Genomic DNA, 20,846 nt, shown 5'->3' with positions numbered 1-20,846 from the left:
GGCAGTTTTATGATTTTTGTAAAAGCAGGTATTACCCCAGAACAGAGAGTACATTTATTTAGTGTAAAGAGCAGATTTTAAAATCCTAAGAACAGATCTTTTCCTTTTTTCATTGGTTTAGTAATTGGGGTATTGCCTTAGAGTTTATTTGATTATCTATCCCTATACTATGTATTTTTGCTGCTTTTCAAAAAAGACTATGCTATGTTCATGTGTACACTTTACATCTTGCCTATTGTAAAACAGTGGATACATGACCTTGTTAGACAACACTAAATAGATTCTGTCTCCAACTTTTAGTTTAGAGAGGGGCTGTCTAGACTTTTCTGTTCATCTAAATGTGCTAAAGGCACTTTAAAAAAATTAATCATTACTTTTCTTTCTTACAGGGACTAATATTGTTAATCAATAGTTTGACAGGATCTAAAATCAACTAGGAGATGAGCCTTTAGACACACCTGTGTGGGATTATTTTGGTTACTTTAATTGAGATGGAAAGATCTGCCCACTATCAGTGGAAATATACCCTCTTTAGGACTCTAAAGTGTATTAATGTTGAAAAAAATTAAGTAACAATCTGCTTGAACTTCTTCTGTTTTCTGACTGTGGACATAATGTTTACAGCTGCTTCAAGCTCCTGCTGCCTTGACTTAGCACGATGAAGAATGCTAGCCTCGAAATATTAATAAAGTATACCACTTCTCCCTCAAGCTGCCTTTGCTAGAACATTTGATCACAGCAACAGGGAAAGAAACTAAGGCAGTCCTTAGTTTGGTTGGTTGACAAGATTGGTAGGTCTTGTCATAACAGTTTTGCTACCATTTCACTGAAGAGAGTATGATTTCTCTTTAACAATTAGACATGCTTAGTTGGTCTTATTCTCTTTGTCAAACGTTTTAAATACACACATAGGACTTTCTTCACTAAGTTCTAGATAGATCTACTCTCTCTCACTGTAGAATAAGAAGACTGAGGTCCAGCCATGACTGACTGAATGTGGTACTACTTAAAATTCCCTCCTTCAAACATGTTAGTGCATTATTTTAAAATTCAGTTTCACTCAGGTTCTTGGACAAGGACAGAAGGCAGCCAGATTGTTTTCCAGAACATCACATGAATTGTCTGTACCCTAGTTCTTATTAGAGTCATAACCCTGTGAGCCACTTCTCCTCTCTTCACACTTCTCTCAATTTTCTTGTTTTTCAAGCTTCATACAAAATGACACATTCACATCTACTCAACACAGTCATGTACTTTTATAATTCAAGAATTTAAAATCTTCAATGCTTTTCATGAAAACCAGCTAAAATTCCTAAATAGTACAAAATCAGGGCTATATTTTGATACTCCTTTTTTCTATTCGTTACTTCCCTTGCTTGAAGCAGAACAATGTTTACCCAGTTAAAAAAAAAAAAGAATAAAGTATGCTCCCCCGTTCTTTTCCCCCCCCCCCTTTTTTTTTGGGGGGGGGTGAGGGGGTAGGGTTCAGGACACGGCCCATGAGACTATGGTGCTCATATTAAGAGTTGGTCCTCCTACCTCAAATAAATCAGTTGAGAAAATCCCTCACAGTTACACCTAAGTGACTCTAAAGCCCTTTGTGTTGCCAATATTAACTGTAAAAATAAATATATAAATACATGTCCTCTGTTTCACTTCTCCCAATTTCTAATGGTATTTGAAAATAGTGTCATCCTCAAATATATAAAGATATTGTGATTATAACTTGGAAATTTATGCAGTCTTGATTTTCCCCCAACATTAGATACACCAAACACTCTTGCAAATATTTAAAACACGTCTGTTTAACTTTCAGATGTCTAATGTGCTTTGTGAAATGAAATATTAGCCTACAAATTCAATGTCACTGACAGACAAAGTGTACGTATTCACAAATTACTAGAGATGTGAAACTTTCCACTCTTCTTGGAATGTCATTTGATGGGTGGCACTTATCTGTCAGTATAAGGATACTGTTTAGATTTAGTTAGTGATTTTGCTGCTTAGCAAAGTGTGTTGATAGATTCTTTTCTAGGTCTATGACCTCATTATACCAGGAAAGTTGTTAGATTTCTAGTACCAGAGATGATATTTGTCCTGTTGCATAGGCATTAAGTGCATTCATACAACTGTTGTTTAGAATCAATGTATGAGTGCCACTTCATTTTTACAAGACTGTTCATTGTTGTGGCTCATAGACACCCTTCATGGAGAGGACTGCTATTTGCTTCATATTGTTGACAGTTTTCATATCTTTTTCTGGTACAATAGAAGATAAACCATAGGAAGGAGAACTTCAGGCTATATCCAGATGAAAAGTCTGAGTGAGTCATATGTCCTAAGTGTTTGGTGTGTTCTACTGATAGGGGCTTACTTCAATTTTTGATAGGCAACCAGGGTAGTGACAATAAAGCATATTGTTTCGAGGGTTATTTATACTACTCTGAACTACTAGTTAAGACGAGTTTTTTTGCTGACTGGTATAGGGTTTTTTTTTTTTAGTCTATGGTTCTTGTGAACACCAATGTCAGTTCAATGACATTACTTCATATGATATATATATATAAATTTAAAATCTCTATCATCTATCTATCTATCTATCTATCTATCTATCTATCTATCTATCTATCATCTATCTATCATCTATCAATCAATCTATCAATCTATCTATCTATCTATCTATCTATCTATCTATCTATCTATGTATCATCTCCCAGACCGCATCTGTCTGTTCTCTCTCTCTCTCTCTCTCTCTCTCTCTCTCTCTCTCTCTCTTGCTCCATAGGCCAAGGAATCACAGGGACATATGGTAGATTCAGTTTTAGTTTTTCAGAGTAGTTTCTCTGCAGAGAAATTTCCCTTAGTTATCTGATTGGTTAAGTAAGATGACAAACAGCCAATTGCAGAGTAAAATGAGGAGGCAGGTTTCCTGAACAAGACAGGAAGAGTAGGGGAGAAGGACAAGTTGCAGGAGACAGCAATCAGAGGAGAACAGAAGAAGAGTGGTTGGAAGGAAGATGGAGCAGAAGCACATGGCCTGTGGTAGTAGGGATTTCATAGTAGGGTAAGAAAGTGGTATAGAGGCAACAACCATAAAGAAAAGTTTGAGGGGAAAAAAAGGTTGAATGCATACGTATTTCTAAAATAACATTGTCCATGTTCTATGGATAAAATTAAATAATTCATAGATTCATTTTATTTAATTCTCAAGTGGTGCTTCAGGGAGGATAATATGTTATAAACAGATAAAGAAACTGAATTAGGATTGGAACCTATATATATAGTATCAATCTTCTCGTTTAAAGAAAGGTTGCAGTAGTTCTAGAGAGTAAATCATTTTTCACATGTTAACTTTTATAATAATCCAGTAGACTTGAAATACAGGAATTGTATTGCAATATCTCTCTCCACTTTCAATTTCAATCCCATTTTAGTCAGTAAAAATAATTTTTTCAATATTATATTTTAAAACTAGGATTCAAATACAGAGAAAAAATTTGATATGCATTTAATCTCTTCTTTAGTTAGAAATTGTATGGAATCCAGAGCTATTATAAAATCTCTCTTAGTGGAGGACAAACACTATAGGGAGGACACTGAATGATGTTATATCATGGGAATAAATGATCTTTCATGTGTCATGTTTTGACATTTGAAATTTTTCTCTAAAACATATTATCATTTAAACTCATTTTTTGAAAATGTCATCTACTTACTGAAGGTTGCCTGGGTAAATATGCTCAAAAGTTGGTGCTAACTGATTAAACACAATTGAATGTAACAAACATTAATGGTGGTACAGTTACCATAGAGATTGACCATGGATTAGGCTATTTGATAATTTTTAATCATAAAGCTCTCATCTTAGCCTACATTAATAGAAATATGCTTATTTTAATAAAAATTTATATATAGTAATGCCAAATATGTGAAACCTCGGAATTAATGAACAATGACATTTTAAACTTAAGGTTATGCTGTAGTACAAGTTCCTTCCTTAGCCCAAGGTTGAGTAAATACTTAGATTTTTGGCATTATCCTATGAAATCATCAAACATTATATACTGTAGCAAGATATGTCATAACATACTGGTAAATTGTATTTTATTCACATTACAAACAGCCTGCAAAATTCATTCCTTTAGGCCTGTACACTGTTTATTTGTCTATGACAATTTTGTTTGTTTTGATTTGATTTGAGAGAACCGTTCTGCAACTCTAATATCCTATATTCTTCAGATTAAGTTTTTAAAGGGAGAGCATTTTTCCTAAGCATTTTATATACTTATGAAAAAATACTGCTATTCTCTGCATTCAAAAGCTCTGAGGACAATAAAATTACTCATGTATATTGGAAAGTATGTGGGATTGAGTATCTAAATTCTTTATATCCCTTATAAAATTTTATTACTCTGAGTACCGAAAGTTACTGGAAAATCATTAAACATTGCTGAGCTGTCGCTTGATTATCCTGAACTTAGTGATATTACAAAAGATGAATAAAATGCACACATAAAAAAAGGTTAAGAAAAGAGCAATAGTAAAAAAAAACTACACTGCAGGATATTAATTGTGTTGAATCATGTGAGTTTCTGACAGGTAATAAACTAGTGATGGATGTGATCTCTAAAATTTCATGTGTATCATGAGCTAAACCCTTAGTCTAATGCAGGGTCATTGCATTTTACAGTCTCATAAGCTTCCCGGACTTTCCTGGCACATCAAAACAATTGCTTAATGTGCAATAAATTCTTCAGCTAGCCATCTGCTTACCCTCTTGACCTCTCAAATTTTATAAAAAAATTGAGCCCATAATTTTTCACTTCATGAACTACCAGAATTTTTGGAAGATGTTTCATCCCAGGGTTACTTCATCTTTTATGCAAGTAAGGGGATTTAATACATTAGAAAATATTTGGCAGTCACATTCATTTTGCATTGAAATGGTTATGAGCGCAATCACTAGAGTTAATAAGACTTAGGCTATTTCTACTCACTGAGTAGCTGGGTATGCACATTTAAACAAATGTGTGCTAGGTACAGAGATTTTTGCAATGTACAGTAGTATAAAATATATTAAATAATGAGTCAAATGCTAAAAATAAAAAAGTTGTTTCAAAATATTTATTCTCATTAAAATATATGATATTATATTTTCAAGAGTACAAAATTCTATTACTTTACATGATGAAGCTAATTCAGAAAATATTGATTTAGCCATGTCATAAGCTGAAAGGTACAATATGCAGTTTCGATGAAAGCTTAAAAATGTCTTTGGCTTTGAGATTTTGACTTCAAAGCCAGGGAAGAATAGAAATCAGATATTAGAAGAAAAACTTGAACTGGGGCTAGAGATGTGGTTCTATGTGCTCTTGCAGAGGACTTGGGTTTTCAGTTCCTAATATCACAATGGTAACTTAAAGCACCTCTAACTCCAGTTCCAAGGGATACAGCATATTCATCAGGCCCCATTAGGCCCTGAGCATTCATGTGATACCCAGATATACTGAGAGGCATATAAAATAAAATTAGTACATCTTTGAGACATAGACCTACAATATATTAAAATTTTTTATTAAATTTATTATTATTAAATTTATTATTAAATTAAAGTTATGGAGTGCACCTGCATAAGACCTCATTTTTCCCATCACTTGTTCAAAAATCCTACTCCATGTTCCACTCAGGTAGAAGGTCTGGGTTCTCAGAAGCATACAGAAATTGTGAGGTTTGCATCCCACAAACACAGACCTGTATTGTTCCATATATGTCTAGACTTACTTTGGAAAACTTCTTATGTTTTTAAACAAATCAGTTTATTGTTCTTTTATACTTCACCATTTTCGTTTATATATCATTAGTCTCTAATTAAATACTATGATCAAATCTGAGATGTGATCAAATCTGAGGACTCTGAAACCAGATATTTGGGTTCAAATAAAATTTTATGTAACACTTCTTCACCATATAAAAAAAGATCTGTCTTAGTATTTGCCAAAGGAAAATGAATAAATTAGTTTATAACAATATAGGGTTAAAGATGGCTGCATTGACTTCATCAACCATATAAACAATGATACCTTATTAATATAACTTTAATTACTTTGTTTATATTAAAGAATTTTAATGTGAAATTGTCGTTGTGAGAAAAAAGAGAAGACACGAAGCAATGTAGAGCCCTACTATTTTAAAACTATTTTAAAATATAAGAAGAATATTTTCTAGGTAGATATTTTACATAGCTTAATAGTATGTTTTTATTTGTAGAATCTGAGGGCTGGCAAAATCTCAGATATGGGTTGTTAGTGAGGGAAGCTCACAGACCCCACCTGCAAACAATGCAGGTTCTTAACATTTATGTCCGTTGCCTGTCAGATCTAAATAACAGTACCCTATGGATGAAGACACCAGGATGTTTGGTTATAACACGTACAGAATTTTACCTGTTTGCTAGTGTTCATAAGCTAAAAGGTACTATGAAGACTTCTGGAAGAATTATGGTGTCACCTACGTATGAGTCTCGATGAGGTAGAATACTGCTCTGCTAGTCAAGATATACTTAAACACACAATATTGCTGTGACTGTTAAGAGGTTAACCAACCAGAGCTCCCAGGGTCTAAACCACCAGCCTGGGAGCACTTAGGGAGGGATCCATGGCTCCAGCTGTATATGTAAGGGAGGATGGCCCTGTTGGGCATAGGTGGGAGAGAAGATCCTTGGTCCCATGAAGGCTGGACGCCCGCCGTATGTGCGGGAATTCGAGGGTGGGGAGGTGGGAGTGGGGGAGTAGGTAGGGGCACATCTGCAGGGAAGCAGGAGGAGGGGCGATGGGACAGGAGGTTCCTGGGCAGGGGATGGGAATAGGGTAAGGGGATAACATCTGAAATGTAAATAAAATGCCCCATTGAAAAAAAGCTAACCAACATACTGCTCGTTTTACTTAAGTCCGGTTTTACAAGAACACAACTGTGCTTGGTACTGTAAACCAGGTCAAAAACACATGACTAAAACACTTCTAGGTCTTAGAGAGAAACCCAATACTCTTTGTTGAATGAACGTTTTGTCAGATTGCTCTCAGAATATTTAAGGTTATTCCCGTATGTCAGTGTTGCCTTTAGCCTTAGGACAGAGAAGTTTTTTTTTTTTTTTTTTTTTTTTTTTTTTGTAGTGTGTAACTGTTAAAGCAAAGTTGCATAACTATCCATTTCACTAAGAACTAGTGACTATTTGGTACTCTGCTGTAAATGGGACATGTGTACTTCTTCCAAGTCTTAGGGAGCATCACAGATGAGTGGTTAGCATCCTACATTGAGTCCTAATGTTCTGATAAAACATTAAACATCAAAATAAACATGGGGAAAATTTTTATTTAGTCTTACACTTCATAGTTCATCATGAAAGAAAATCAGGAAAAGAATTCAAGCAAAGAACCTAGAGGCAGAAATTAAGACATAGTCTGCAGACAAATAATGCTTATTGTCTTGTTTCTTATAGCTTGCTCAGTTTGTAAGGGCAGCACAAGACACAATAGCTTGTAACTTTCCACACTAATCATTAATAAATAACAAGTCCCACAAGCCTGCTTACATATTATTAGAGAAGTTTCTCAATATTGGTCCAGCTTTTCACATGAGTCTAGTCTTAGCCTGTTTTAATGTTATCAAAGGCTAATCAGAATAAGCAGGAAGTATTATAAGAGATAGAATATGAGAATAAGTACATTACATTACTGGGCCTTGTACATGGCCTGGCAGTAGTACTCACAAACGCACAGCAACAATTGCCTGTTGCCCAAGACATGCACAAAACTGAGACGATCAACATTTCCTCATAGATGGCATGGGCTCACGAGGCCCATACTTCCCAGAGAAGCTCTAGACAGTTAAATTTGGAGAGGGTAAGGGATACCATATTCATCAGTGAAGTAGCTGCTGGTACACTGAATCCACTCAAACAAATACTACTCTATCCATGATTATGCAAGTAACTATGTCAAAGCAGTAAGTCACAAAAACAAAATAAAAGACAAGAAAGTAAGTGAATGATTGGAAAGAAGAAATGTTTTAGAGGCATGGGGAAAGAAATGCAATAATAATGATTCGATTTCTTAATAAAATCATTACTACATATATGCAATTATAAATGAATAAACAAATACTAATTTTGAAAGAAACGGCATTCGCCGCATTACAAAGCTTGTGATTGTTTTTAAACTAGGAGAATTATAATTTCCAAAATTATTTAGCCATTACAGATGTTGGTCTGACAACCTGAGTTCAACCCCTGGTGTAAACATAATCTGGAATGAGAAAATAATACCATTATAAAGTGCATAAAGTATATATATATATATATATATATATATATATATATATATATATATCATATAATTTAAAAAGAATGCCTTCATGTTAAATGTGTATGCAAATATAGAATTACTTTGATATACTTTGAAAAATATCTATGTTAACACAAATTTCATAACATGGTGTGATACTCTGGAAGTAACAATATAATATCATTGAGATTTCCAAAACTGTGAGGATACATATATAAACAACTGAAGAAATAGATTTATGTTTGTTCCTTTCTATTCTTCAACTAAGATCTGACATACAAAAAAAAAACATAAAGTCATCACACACATGTTCACAAAATACATGTATACTGAAAATGTTTTTATACATTTTAATGCCTAAAAATTGGATACTAATGAGTAATGGGTTTAAATATTAATATTTAATGAATTCTTGTTTTCATGGCTTAGCATTTTCCTGTTTAATTAAATAAGTATTCCCACTGTTTTCCTGTAATGTACAAGCCTGAAGGAAGTGCATAATCAGCACTTTGCAACAGTTTTAGGGGCACCAAATTCATGCATGCAGGATTGTCAGAGGTCTAGCTAGTATCAAACACCTGCCCTATAGTTTTAAGGAGGGCCTGTGATGAAGTATTTAGAACTCAGAGATCATCACTGGAAACAGCCTGATTTTGTCCATATGTGAATGGATATGTTCTTCCACCAGCATCTCTGCCATACCAGTTATAACAAAGCCATAGGAAAGAGTAACTGTAAAGATGTCTAATTGGGCATACACTTTTGAATTTTACATTCAAGTTATGAACAGCAAGAAGCTAAAGGTAAACACATGCTTTTGTTGTTATTTTGGCTTGTCAACTGAGAAAGAAAATATAACATAAATCTTTTTGCAAATAAGCAATTCAAATTTACACATGCTTTACCCCAAATGTACCCATGAAGTCTAAACACTGCCTTGAGATAGGACATTCCCTTACTATGCCACCATACAAATAGGCAAAATTAGATGTTGCCAGACTGTGAAACAGATTTACAAATAATTCTCTTTTGTGAGTTAATGTTGTCTAAATATTTGATCTCACTGTGATATCTCATTACAATTCAATGCATTACTTTTTGGTTGGAGATGCATGTAATCATACTTAGGCTTTAATATTTTCTCCTGGTTCTGAACTCTACAGTATTAGAAATATTTGAAAGAGTTTATATTTGTTACTTTTATTCACTCATTTATTGCAATTTTATCTTACCCATATTTAAAGATGATGTTTTATTAAATTAAAATTAGTTTTGATCAAAAGTAATATCTATAAAATTACCCAGCTTGTGAGTGTGAGAGACAAAGTACTGTCCTGAAAATAGCATAACTTTGAACTCAAAGAAAGTTCATCTAAACATAAATGAAGATGTGGCAGAATTCTCTCTGCTTCTCAGAAAGCAGAGTGATTTAAACTATATTAAAGATAGTTTGGTCAAAGATTATCTTTAAAACAGATTTTAAAATCTAACAAAGTCACTCCATATATTCAGATAAAAGGGGGAGATATGGAAGCATGAATAGTCTAAGTCCACCATTTAAAGTCAAGCCATATTACTGAAAGTCTGTGGAAGGTCATATACAGCAGTGAACATGTCTGCAAAAAAGACACTGCCCTAGCACAACTAGGAACCCAGGGCACTGTTTGGGGCAACCTGTGTATGTACAAATATCTTGCCAATGTTTAACACAACATCATTCAAGATGCATTTAACTTCATAATAATAGCAACATAGAATTTCTCAGAACTTGAACATTTAAAAGGAACATAATAAAGATAATAAATGGAGATATCATATTCAGTGCAGTATACTGTGTGGTTTTAATATTATCTCAAATAAACTCATAAACAAAGTCAGTAACTTTAGACTTTGATTTTAAATTAAGAAATCAAACTCCCAAAACAGTGAATTCATAAACGTTTTCTGATATTTCTATATTATTTCATCCTTTCCTATTCTCCTGTCCTGTTCTTTTTACCTCACAAAGGTCACTGATTATGAAAATGCTCCCATGCTTCCTTCTCTGAGTCAGAAGCTTCTGTACCCATTTCCCTCATTTGCTTTCATGTCTTACATTGTTTACTTTTTAGGAACTACAAATTTCATTTAGTTATGAAGTTATAATACATACTTCTTGTAAGACAAGGTGTCACTATGCACCTCTAGCTATTTATCCCAGACTGAACTCAGACTCATACTGCTGTACACTTCTTAGAACCATTTCCTTGCCATGGTCTTTCTCTTAAGTGCAAGCTTTACAAAAAGAAATGCATGCTTTGTTTTATTTTTTAATTTTCTAGTGTCTGAAATGGACTTAGCATACTGAAGTCTAAAATAAAATAAAATATTTTTGAAAAAAGTAATACATTTATAACCAACACATATAAAATTCCAAACAAAAAGAAGATAGCAACTGAGAAATCTAAGACCTTTAAGACTTTAATTTGAAAATAATCTTTAAGAAACAAAGGACACAGCTAATAGGGGCTCCAAACATGTGTATCCACTCGCCTTATCTTCTGCTGCTTCTAGGAGTCTATATAGATGGATGCAACCTAAATTTAAGAAACTATAACTTGCTCATGTCTCTACAGTCAGGGTGGCAGGGTGACAATGACAGGTCCCATCAGTAAGTAAATCATGAGTTTCCAAGGTTGTGTCGTGAACTTCATCAGAATTGTTAGAAATGCATGGAATCAATAATATTTCTACTCATAAATCTACTCTTGTGATTTAACAACAAAATTTTATATTATGAATTGATAGGTATCCCCCCTACTAAATATCTATATTATTATTATTATTTACAGATCATGGATTACCTTTAAAAATAAACATTTCCATTATTAAATCGATAACTTGAGGTTACTATGTTATTATGACATAGTAGACGTCAATATTTAGTACATCATTTTTCCTGTATACAAAGGGAAAGAAAATAGTGTTTATTCCAACTGAAGCAATTAAAATGTTCCTTATCAATGGCTGAAATTGGCTATTTTATTTAATGTTGTCTTCAGAATAGCTATGTAAAGTATAACAACTAAAGTTTAACAAAGAAAATCACTCTTTTAATGTTTGCTGTAGCTCAACTACAGCTTTTGTTAAGTACAAGCTTCCTTGAAATGATAATACTGAAGTGGTGAAACAAATATCAGTGGAAAATTTCAAACATATGAAGTGACAATTAAGATGAAATAAAATCAGATTAGAGGTTTTACTATACCTTCAAGGAGCTTACAGAATCTCAAAGTCTAAGTCTGATGCAGTGAAATTCTGAGATTCAAGAAATATATATAAAATGAAAACAATAATTATCTTTAAGAAATATCTGAAAATACAATTAAATACCATGAAAACAACTAAATGTGGAGGAAAAAGAGCTTGCAGAAACTCCATAAAATACTCAAGTTTTAGATCATAGGCAAAGAAAAGAGAGAGGAATTCCAGGTCAATGGCAAAGTTCAGGCCTTCAGCAAGATCATAGAAAAAAAATTTACTCAAGCTAAGAAAAGTCACATCTATGTGGATACAAGAATACACACAGAATACCCAAGATAAGACTGGATGAAGAGCTTATCACAAAATATCCTGGTTAAAACTCACAGAATATAAAATAAAGAAAAAAATACTGAAAGGTATATAGAAATAAATACAGCTTCTCAGACAACTCATCTGAGTAACATCTTATTTCTCAATGACAAATCAGACAATATACAACCAAAGCATTCAAAGTTCTAAACAGTCACCGTCACCAACCTATATTACTCAAGAAATTTCTGTCATTGAGGAAAAAAAAACCCAAAGGCTTTCTATACTAAACTCCGTATAAAATATCCATTTCTCACTGTCAATAGGACAAAACAGCAACCAACAAATTGGGAAAAGATCTTTACAATCCTACATATGATAGAGGGCTAATACTCAATATATACAAAGAACTCAAGAAGTTAGACTCCACACAACCACATAACCCTATTAAAAAATGTGATATAGAGCTTAACAAAGAATTCTCAACTGAGGAAACTCAAATGACTGAGAAGCATCTAAAGAAATGTTCAGCATCCTTAGTCATCAGGGAAATGCAAATCAAAACAACCCTGAGATTCCATCTCACACCAGTCAGAATGGCTAAGATTAAAAACTCAGGTGATAGAAGATGCTGGCGAGGGTGTGGAGAAAGAAGAACACTCCTCCATTGTTGGTGTGACTGCAAGATGGTGCAACCACTTTGGAAATCAGTCTGGCGGTTCCTCAGAAAATTGGAGATAGTATTACCTGAGGATCCCGCTATATCACTCCTGGGCATATACCCAGAAGATGCTCTAGCATATAACAAGGACATATGCTCCACTATGTTCATAGCAGCCTTATTTATAATAGCCAGGAGCTGGGAAGAACCCAGATGTCCTTCAACTGAGGAATGGATACAAAAACTGTGGTATATTTACACAATGGAGTATTACTCAGCCTTTAAAAACAATGAATTCGAGAAATTCCTATGTAAATGGATGGAGCTAGAAAATAATCATCCTGAGTGAGGTAAGCCAATCACAAAAGAACACACATGGTATTCACTCACTGATTATTGGATATTAGCCAAGAACCTTGAAATAATCAAGATTCAACTCATAGACCACATGAAGCTCATGAAGAAGGAAGACCAAGTGAGGGTGATTCGGTCCTTCTTAGAAAGAGTAACAAAATACTTAAGGGAGCAAATATAGAGACAAAGTGAGGGGCAGAAACTGAATGAGGGGCCATCTGGAGACCATTCCACCTGGGTATCCATCCCATGTGCAGTCACCAAAGGTAGATACTGATGTGGAAGTCAGGAAGTGCATTCTGACAAGAGCCTGATACAGATGTCTCCTTAGAGGTCTCAAGAGTCTGACATATTCAGAGGCAGATGCTCACAGCTAACCATTGAACTGATCATGGGGTTCCCAATGGAAGAGTTAGAGTGAAGACTGTAGGAGCTGAAAAGGTTTGTGGCCCCATGAGAAGAGCAACAATATCAACCAACCAGAGCTCTCAGGGTCTAAACCACCAGCCTGGGAGCACTTAGGGAGGGATCCATGGTTCCAGCTGTATATTTAAGAGTTGAGGGCCCTGCTGGGCATAGGTGGGAGAAGAGATCCTTTGTCTCATGAAGGCTGGATGCCCCTGTGGGTAGGAGTTTGAGGGTAGAGAGGTGGGAGTGGGGGTGTAGATAGGGGTACATCCACAGAGAAGCAGGGGGAGGGGTGACGGGATGGGGGTTCCTGGGCAGAGGGGGAAATGATGTAAGGGAACGACATATGAAATTTAAATAAAACATCCAATAAAAAAAGAAAAAAAATATACATTTCCAGCAAAACTTCTCTACATGAACACTGAAAACAATACTTCAAATTAAAGAAAGGACATAGCCAAGGGAATCATAAATGAAAAAAGAATGATGCTTTAAGTAATTAAAGAAAAAGGATGACTAAGAACACCAACTGAATAGAAAAGAAAAAAATGAATGTCTTAAATCAACTTGGAGATTTCAGTAATATCTTTATGAATTAATAGCCCCAACTCTCCCATCAAAAGACCAAGTCTAGTTTACTCGGTTAAGAAAAAAAACCATACCTTCTATCCTAGCAATTGAGAGGCAGAAGCAGGTTGATGTCTGAGTTTAAGACCAGCCTTGTCTACAGAGTGAGTTCCAGGACAACCAGGGCTACACAGAAAAACCCTATCTCAAAGAAACAAATAAACACAAATAAAAACAAAAAAGAAAGAAAGAAAAAGAAAAGAATATTTCTTTTTTCTAGAAAGAATTACTCTTAGATTTAATGATAAGCATCACCTAAAAGTGTGATAGTGTACTGAAAAAATTTATATTTTAAAAATATGGCAGTACATAAATATATAAATTATGTTTTTATGTTTAAATTGAAAATGAATTTATTTTAAAACAATTTGATTTTCTTATAAGCCAAATAAATTATTATTCTAACTTTGGACTGGATATTCTTATGTGTATGAAAATTGTGTTAATTCTTTATGAATTTGTGCTCTTTTCTTCATGGACCAAAAGAAAAAGAAAAGTGAGTGATAAGAATTTATAATATATTATCCCCTAATACATATGTGATAAGAATACTATTAGTTTAGGAAATCTACAGTAGCTGCTACTTCTGATTTCCTTGAAGCAGAGGAAATGAGCAGATTTGTAAAGACCGAGAAATAATTGTTTTTTTAAATATCTTTTGGACCTTTTAAATATGAGACATTAACATGTATTACCAGTTTAAAGAGAACCTGATATAGAAAGCTACGTAAAACACCCCCTCCTTTATCTCTTCAGAGAGATTATGTTATAGAAAACTCAATGTACTGTTCCTAATCAAGATGCCCAAAGCATTCACTGAAATAACATGTTTCTGAAACAAGGAATACTGGAAACTTTGGACACCTACAAGTCAAAGAGTAAATGCTTGTCTTTCACCTTGTATGAAAGAAAACAGAACACACGCCTTAAACCCTGCAGCAAAGTTAAGGACTTTCTGAATAGGAGTCCAGTAGTTCATGAATAAGACACATAATGGAAAACACTAAGTTTAAAAACATTCTGACTAGCAAAATATTCACCAAAATGGAAGACAGCTCACAAGATTTGAGTTAGTAGTAATTAAGTATCCATCTTCAAAAACGTGATATGTACAATATATTAAGAACTTAAACATTCAAAACCAAAAGAGAAAATAATTAATGGGCACTGGAAATGAAAAGGAATTTTAAAGATAGTGTAAATCATAAATAGAGTATACCTAAAATGTTCATAATCCTTGGCTACCAGGATAATACAATGCATAGATTTTTCAACTCTTGATAATGGAAGAGCTATTATGTAAAAAAAAAATCAAACCATCAGTATTGTTGAAGATGTTGAGATAAAGGTATCAACATCTGGAAATCAAGATAGAGTATTTTTTCTCAATATTAAAAAGAAGTACTCTGATATATATAATATATATATAATAGAGTCACCTGAGAACACTCATTAATTGTGGTACTATTCAATAGAGCCAAGTAATGGAATCACCCTTGCTGATGACATTTGAAGAATTGAAAATAAAAATGTTGTGCATATATACAGAACAGAATTGTACTAAGGCATAGACTAGAAAATCAAACCATTTGCAAGAAAAATTATCATATGAGATAAACTAAGCCATTCCATGCAAACAAACAGCATCCATTTTCTCTGATATGTGGAAGCTAGAAAAAACAAAAAGTAAAAGAAATTGAAATTAAAACGTTAAATTCTTAAGATGTAAAAGGAAGCAAATAGAGGGGTAAGAAGCAGATTTGAAAGTAATATAGACTATTATTAACATGATTCAGGCACATTAAATAAAACTTAAGAAATATCATGCTCTATTCTTATTTGTTCAATTTACAACAATGAAAACACTTAGCAGTTAACATTATTTGTATTTTCAATGTGGAGAGACATCAGTCACTTTCACCTGTATAGGTATTTTCTGTGTCATTGATTCAGTTCTACTTTATCTAGCTTAATTTACTATTAAAGTAATTATGATTGATTATCATCAAAAATCATGATGAACTGAAAATTGTTACTTTTTTTATTTTAGCATTTATTAGTAGATCTGAAACATAAAAATATACAGAAAATACATACTGTGGAAAATATTTTAATATAATTATAACACCTTCATACTTAATTCTTTATGTTCAATGAGTCTCAAATTGAGGATAAGTTTACCAAGATGTATTATGAATATTGATATTCATTTATAAGTGATTTTCTGACAGCTTAGAAAATTTAGGAAAACAAATATCTAGCCAGTTCTAATTATTTCACTTCCAAGTTTGGTCTATGTTCATTGGACCTTTTCCCCAAACTATTACTTTTTACATGCAGAAGTACCGAATTTTCAAGTGAACCCTTTCAGTGTGTGTGTGTGTGTGTGTGTGTGTGTGTGTTTACGCACAATGTCAGAGGATGCCATTGGTGTCCTGTTTTGTCTTACTCTCTACCTTATACATGTGGGATAAGGAATCTTACTAAATCTGGAGCTACACTGATTGCCAACAAATCTGAGAAACTCTTGTGTTTCTGGTACCCATTGTGTTGTGGTTTGACTCTGAACACAAAGATGTTCAGCTTTATAACTTGTTTCTGGGCATTTGAACTTACTTCCTCATACTTGTGCATAAAGCCTTCTTGCCCACAGAGCCATTTCCCCAGTTCCCAAGATTAACTTTGAATGTAACACTAGAAACCCTATGTCAAGTAAACTGAAGATGATAAAAATGAAGTTGAAAATATTTTATAATATTGTAGATGAAAGTATAATAATATCCCATACTCATTTCCTGCATTACCTTCACAAGTGAAATCTGAAGTTATTTTTGCATCTTTATTAGACTATACACGTTTAATAAGACTAATACTTATCCATATTTTCTTCACTTACAATCAAAATCAAATGTGTCATGAACAAAGCATGCAATTCAGCTTAGCATTAAGTTTAACGTAGCTCTCATCCCAAAACGTCAGCTCTGCCACAGACATCATGGCATCTTGCCCTAAGGGTAGTGTTAGAAATGCAGAGTTAAAAATCATGTCTATATTTTGCTAGCACTTATGTTCAATTATACTTGTCTTATCACTTTTTAAAACCGGCAAACGTCCATCATGACAGATGGACAGAAGGAGCTGGTGCCAGCACTCAGCGTGGAAGGAACAGTTACAGGTTTGAGTAGAAGGACAAGAGAAGAAAGCTACTCTAAAATGCACACATGTTGTCTTGGAAAATGAAACATTCCTTTTTCCACTTAGGGTGACACAGTTAATCCTACCATAAAATTTAAAACAGTTAAGGATAACAGCAATAACTAAAATTACACTGATTAAAAAGTCAAGAATTCTTCACAATCTAGTAAATGACACAGAGAAACTAGAACAAATAGAAAAAGATGCTGGGAGGGAATACAAGTGTTAATGGTACATTTAGATAACTGTGTATGTGTATGTTTAGGAAATGAAAGGCATCCTATAGGCATGTAGACATATGTATCTGTATATATAAAATATCTGTCATGCAAAGTAAACAACAGCTCACTGGGTAAAGGTACAGACTAAAAAATCAAAAACAAAAAACAAATTATTTTATTACTAGAACTTGAAACAAAACACAGTTTATCTAGGTAGAAAGTTGATTTTGAAAATGCTGCACATTTTATTCATTTATGCATTTTAATCCACACAAATAACACCCACCCCCCCACACACATATACACCCCCACACCCAAGTCCCCCCACCCACATATGTGTGTGTGTGTGTGTGTGTGTGTATTAAACCCCAGATTTTTATTCCCCTCCTGGTCCACCCTCCAACTGTTCCACGTTTCACACCTCCTCCCCATCCACTGTCTCCATAAGGATGTCCCCACCAGCCAGCCCTCACCTCACCAGACCTCTAAACTCCCTAGGGCTTCCAGTCTCTTGAGGGTTAGGTGCATCTTCTCTGATTAAACCCAGACCCGGTAGTCCTCTGCTGTATATGTGCCACATACAGTTGGTTGCTTGGTGGTCCAGTGATCGAGAGATCTCAGGGGTCCAGGTTAATTTAGACTGATGGTCCTCCTACAGGGTCATTCTCTTTGTCAGCTCCTTCCAGCTTTTCCCTAATTCAACCACGGGGGTCAGCAGCTTCTGTTCGTTGATTGGTGCAAATATCTGCATCTGACTCTTTGAGCTGGTTGTTGGGTCTTTCAGAAGACAGTCATTATAGGTCCCTTTTTGTGAGTATTCCATAGCCTTAGTAATAGTTTTAGGCCTTGGGACCTTCCCTTTAGTTGGATCTCACTTTGGGCCTTTCACTGGACATTCTTTTCCTCAAGCTCCTCTCCATTTCCATCCCTGCAGTTCTTACAAACAGGAACAATTATGGGTCAGAGTCTTGACTGTGGGATGGGAACTCCATCCCTCACTTAATGCCCTGATTTTCTGCTGGATGTGGACCCTACAAGTTTTGTCTCCCCTATGTAGGACATTTCATCCATTTGATTCCTGAGAGTCTCTCACCTCCCTGGTCTCTGGTACATTCTGGAGGGTCCTCCCAACCTCTTACCTCCCAAGGTTACCTGTTTCCAATCTTTGTGTTGGCCTTCCAGTCCTTTCCCCTCACCCAATACCATGGCATGTTCCCCTCTCCACCCCCTGTCCACTTTATCTCCCAGGTCCCTCAATCCCAACCCCCTTGTGATTGCTTTCTTCTCCCACCCAAGTGGGACTGAAGCATCCTCACTTGGGCCCTTCAGCTTGTTGACCTCTTTGAGATCTGTGAACTGTATCTTGAAAAGCTTCTGTAAGGCATCAGACATAACCAGTAAGACAAATCAGCAACCTACAGATTGGGAAAAAATCTTCACTAACCCCACATCCAATAGAGGGCTAATATCTAAAATATATAAAGAACTCAAGAAGCTAACCACCAAAAAATGAAACAACACAGTCAAAAATGGGGTATAAAATTAACCCAAGAGTTCACAACAGAGGAATCTTGAATGGTAGAGAAACACCTAAAGAAATGTTCAAAGTCCTTAGTGAATAGAGAAATGCAAATCAAAATGACCCTGAGATTCCACCTAACACCTATCCGAATGGCTAAGATCAAAACCTCAGGTGACAACACATGATGGCTATGATACTGAGAAAGAGGAACACTCCTCCATTGCTGGTGGGATTGCAAACTGGTACAACCACTCTGGAAAACAATCTGGAGGTTCCTCAGAAAATTGGAAACAGGTACCTGAAGACCCAGCATTACCCTCTTAGGAATATATTCAAAAGATGCCCAACCATGCCACAGGGGCATGTGTTCCACTATGTTTATAGTGGCTTTGTGATAGCCAGAAGCTGGAAAAAAACCCAGATGCCCCACTAGAGAAGAATGGATACAGAAAATGTGTTCATTTACACAATGGAATACTACTCAGCTATTAAGAATGAGAACACCTGAGTTTTGCAGGCAAATGTATGGAGCAAGAAAATATCATCCTGAGTGAGGTAACTCAGACCCAAAAGGACATGTATGATACATACTCACTAATAAGTGGATATTAGCCAAAATAGTACAAAATACCCAAGATAAATTTTTTTCTATGACTCACTGAACCCCAGCCCATTCTTTACAGCCAGCTATAATCATACACCCATTTACATTTTAAACTATTTGGAAACCACAAATAAGAAAATTCCCACACAGTCTAGTCTGCAGTGTTTATCATTGCAGGTTTTTAAAAAAATATTCATTAGTATTTGAATATGTACACACACATACACACACACACACACACACGCCTATATTTAAATAAGGCATCAATGTCAACTGTCTTCTTCTATCTCTGTATCTTAGAGTTTGAGACAATGACCTTCACTGTGTCTTGCTCTCTTGGGGGTCAAATTCGATAATCTCTGGGTAGAAAGTTTGCTCCTGGAGAACTCCTGTATATAACACCAAGGCATGTGCTTTGTTTTCTGCCTGCTGAGAGATAATCTAGGTTTCTGTGCTTACTTGGCAGGCATTTTGTCTCCTAAGCCATACCTCCAACAACAGAGAAATACTGTGTTAGGGGATGGTCTATAGCAAGATGATTCTCCTTTCTACTCTGAATTAATTTACCAGCCTACCAGTACTGATGCAGCTAAATAGGAACACTGGAATGAAGGTTTTTAAATTTTCATTTGTTGTCAGTCTCCTATTTGAGGAATAATGGTTTGATAACATGTTCACTTGACTTATTCTAATTAACTATGTAACCTTTGGATTAAGCCATTACACCTTAACCACAGCATCTTCTTTGTTCTGCACTAAACTTATTATTTTAGCTTTGTTTTGTTCCTTTCCAGGAAAACTTCAGATGTTTCAAGTCATAGACCTCTGTTTTCTCTTCTCTGTATTAGTATATCTCCTTTCTCTTTTATTTTATGATGGGGAGAAGTAAAGGTGTATAGTGGATTTGGCCTAATCCTCCTTGTATTCTAATGTTAATTTGGGTCCCCAAAACTGCTATGTGTCTATAACCTAGCTTATAGGACCTGCCCCCAGTTGGTTTTGATTGGTAAATAAGAATGTCAACAGACAGTAGCTGGAAAGGTCAGACAGAGATGGGTTTTTGGAATTTTCTTGGCTTGGGTCAAGGAGAGAGAAGAGGAGGAGGGAGATGCACTGCACTGGGTGAGTTTGGAGTGAGGAGAGATGCCATGTCTGAGAAGAGGGGACGACAGAGAAATGCTATGTGAAGGAGCTAGGAGAGCATGGTCCAGAGGGCTGTCCAACTGGGTCCAGGACAACCATGATAGAATATAGAATTTAACCAATAACAACTTGAGATTATTGGAAGAGTTGGATTAATCTCATGACTGTTAGGCAATAGCTATTTTTCTGTTTAAAGAATATCAAAATATAAAGTATGTGT

The sequence above is a fragment of the Grammomys surdaster genome, unplaced genomic scaffold, assembly GCF_004785775.1.
Source record: "Grammomys surdaster isolate TR1022 unplaced genomic scaffold, NIH_TR_1.0 165, whole genome shotgun sequence".
Taxonomy (NCBI): domain Eukaryota; kingdom Metazoa; phylum Chordata; class Mammalia; order Rodentia; family Muridae; genus Grammomys; species Grammomys surdaster.
This window is presented reverse-complemented; position numbering follows the sequence as displayed.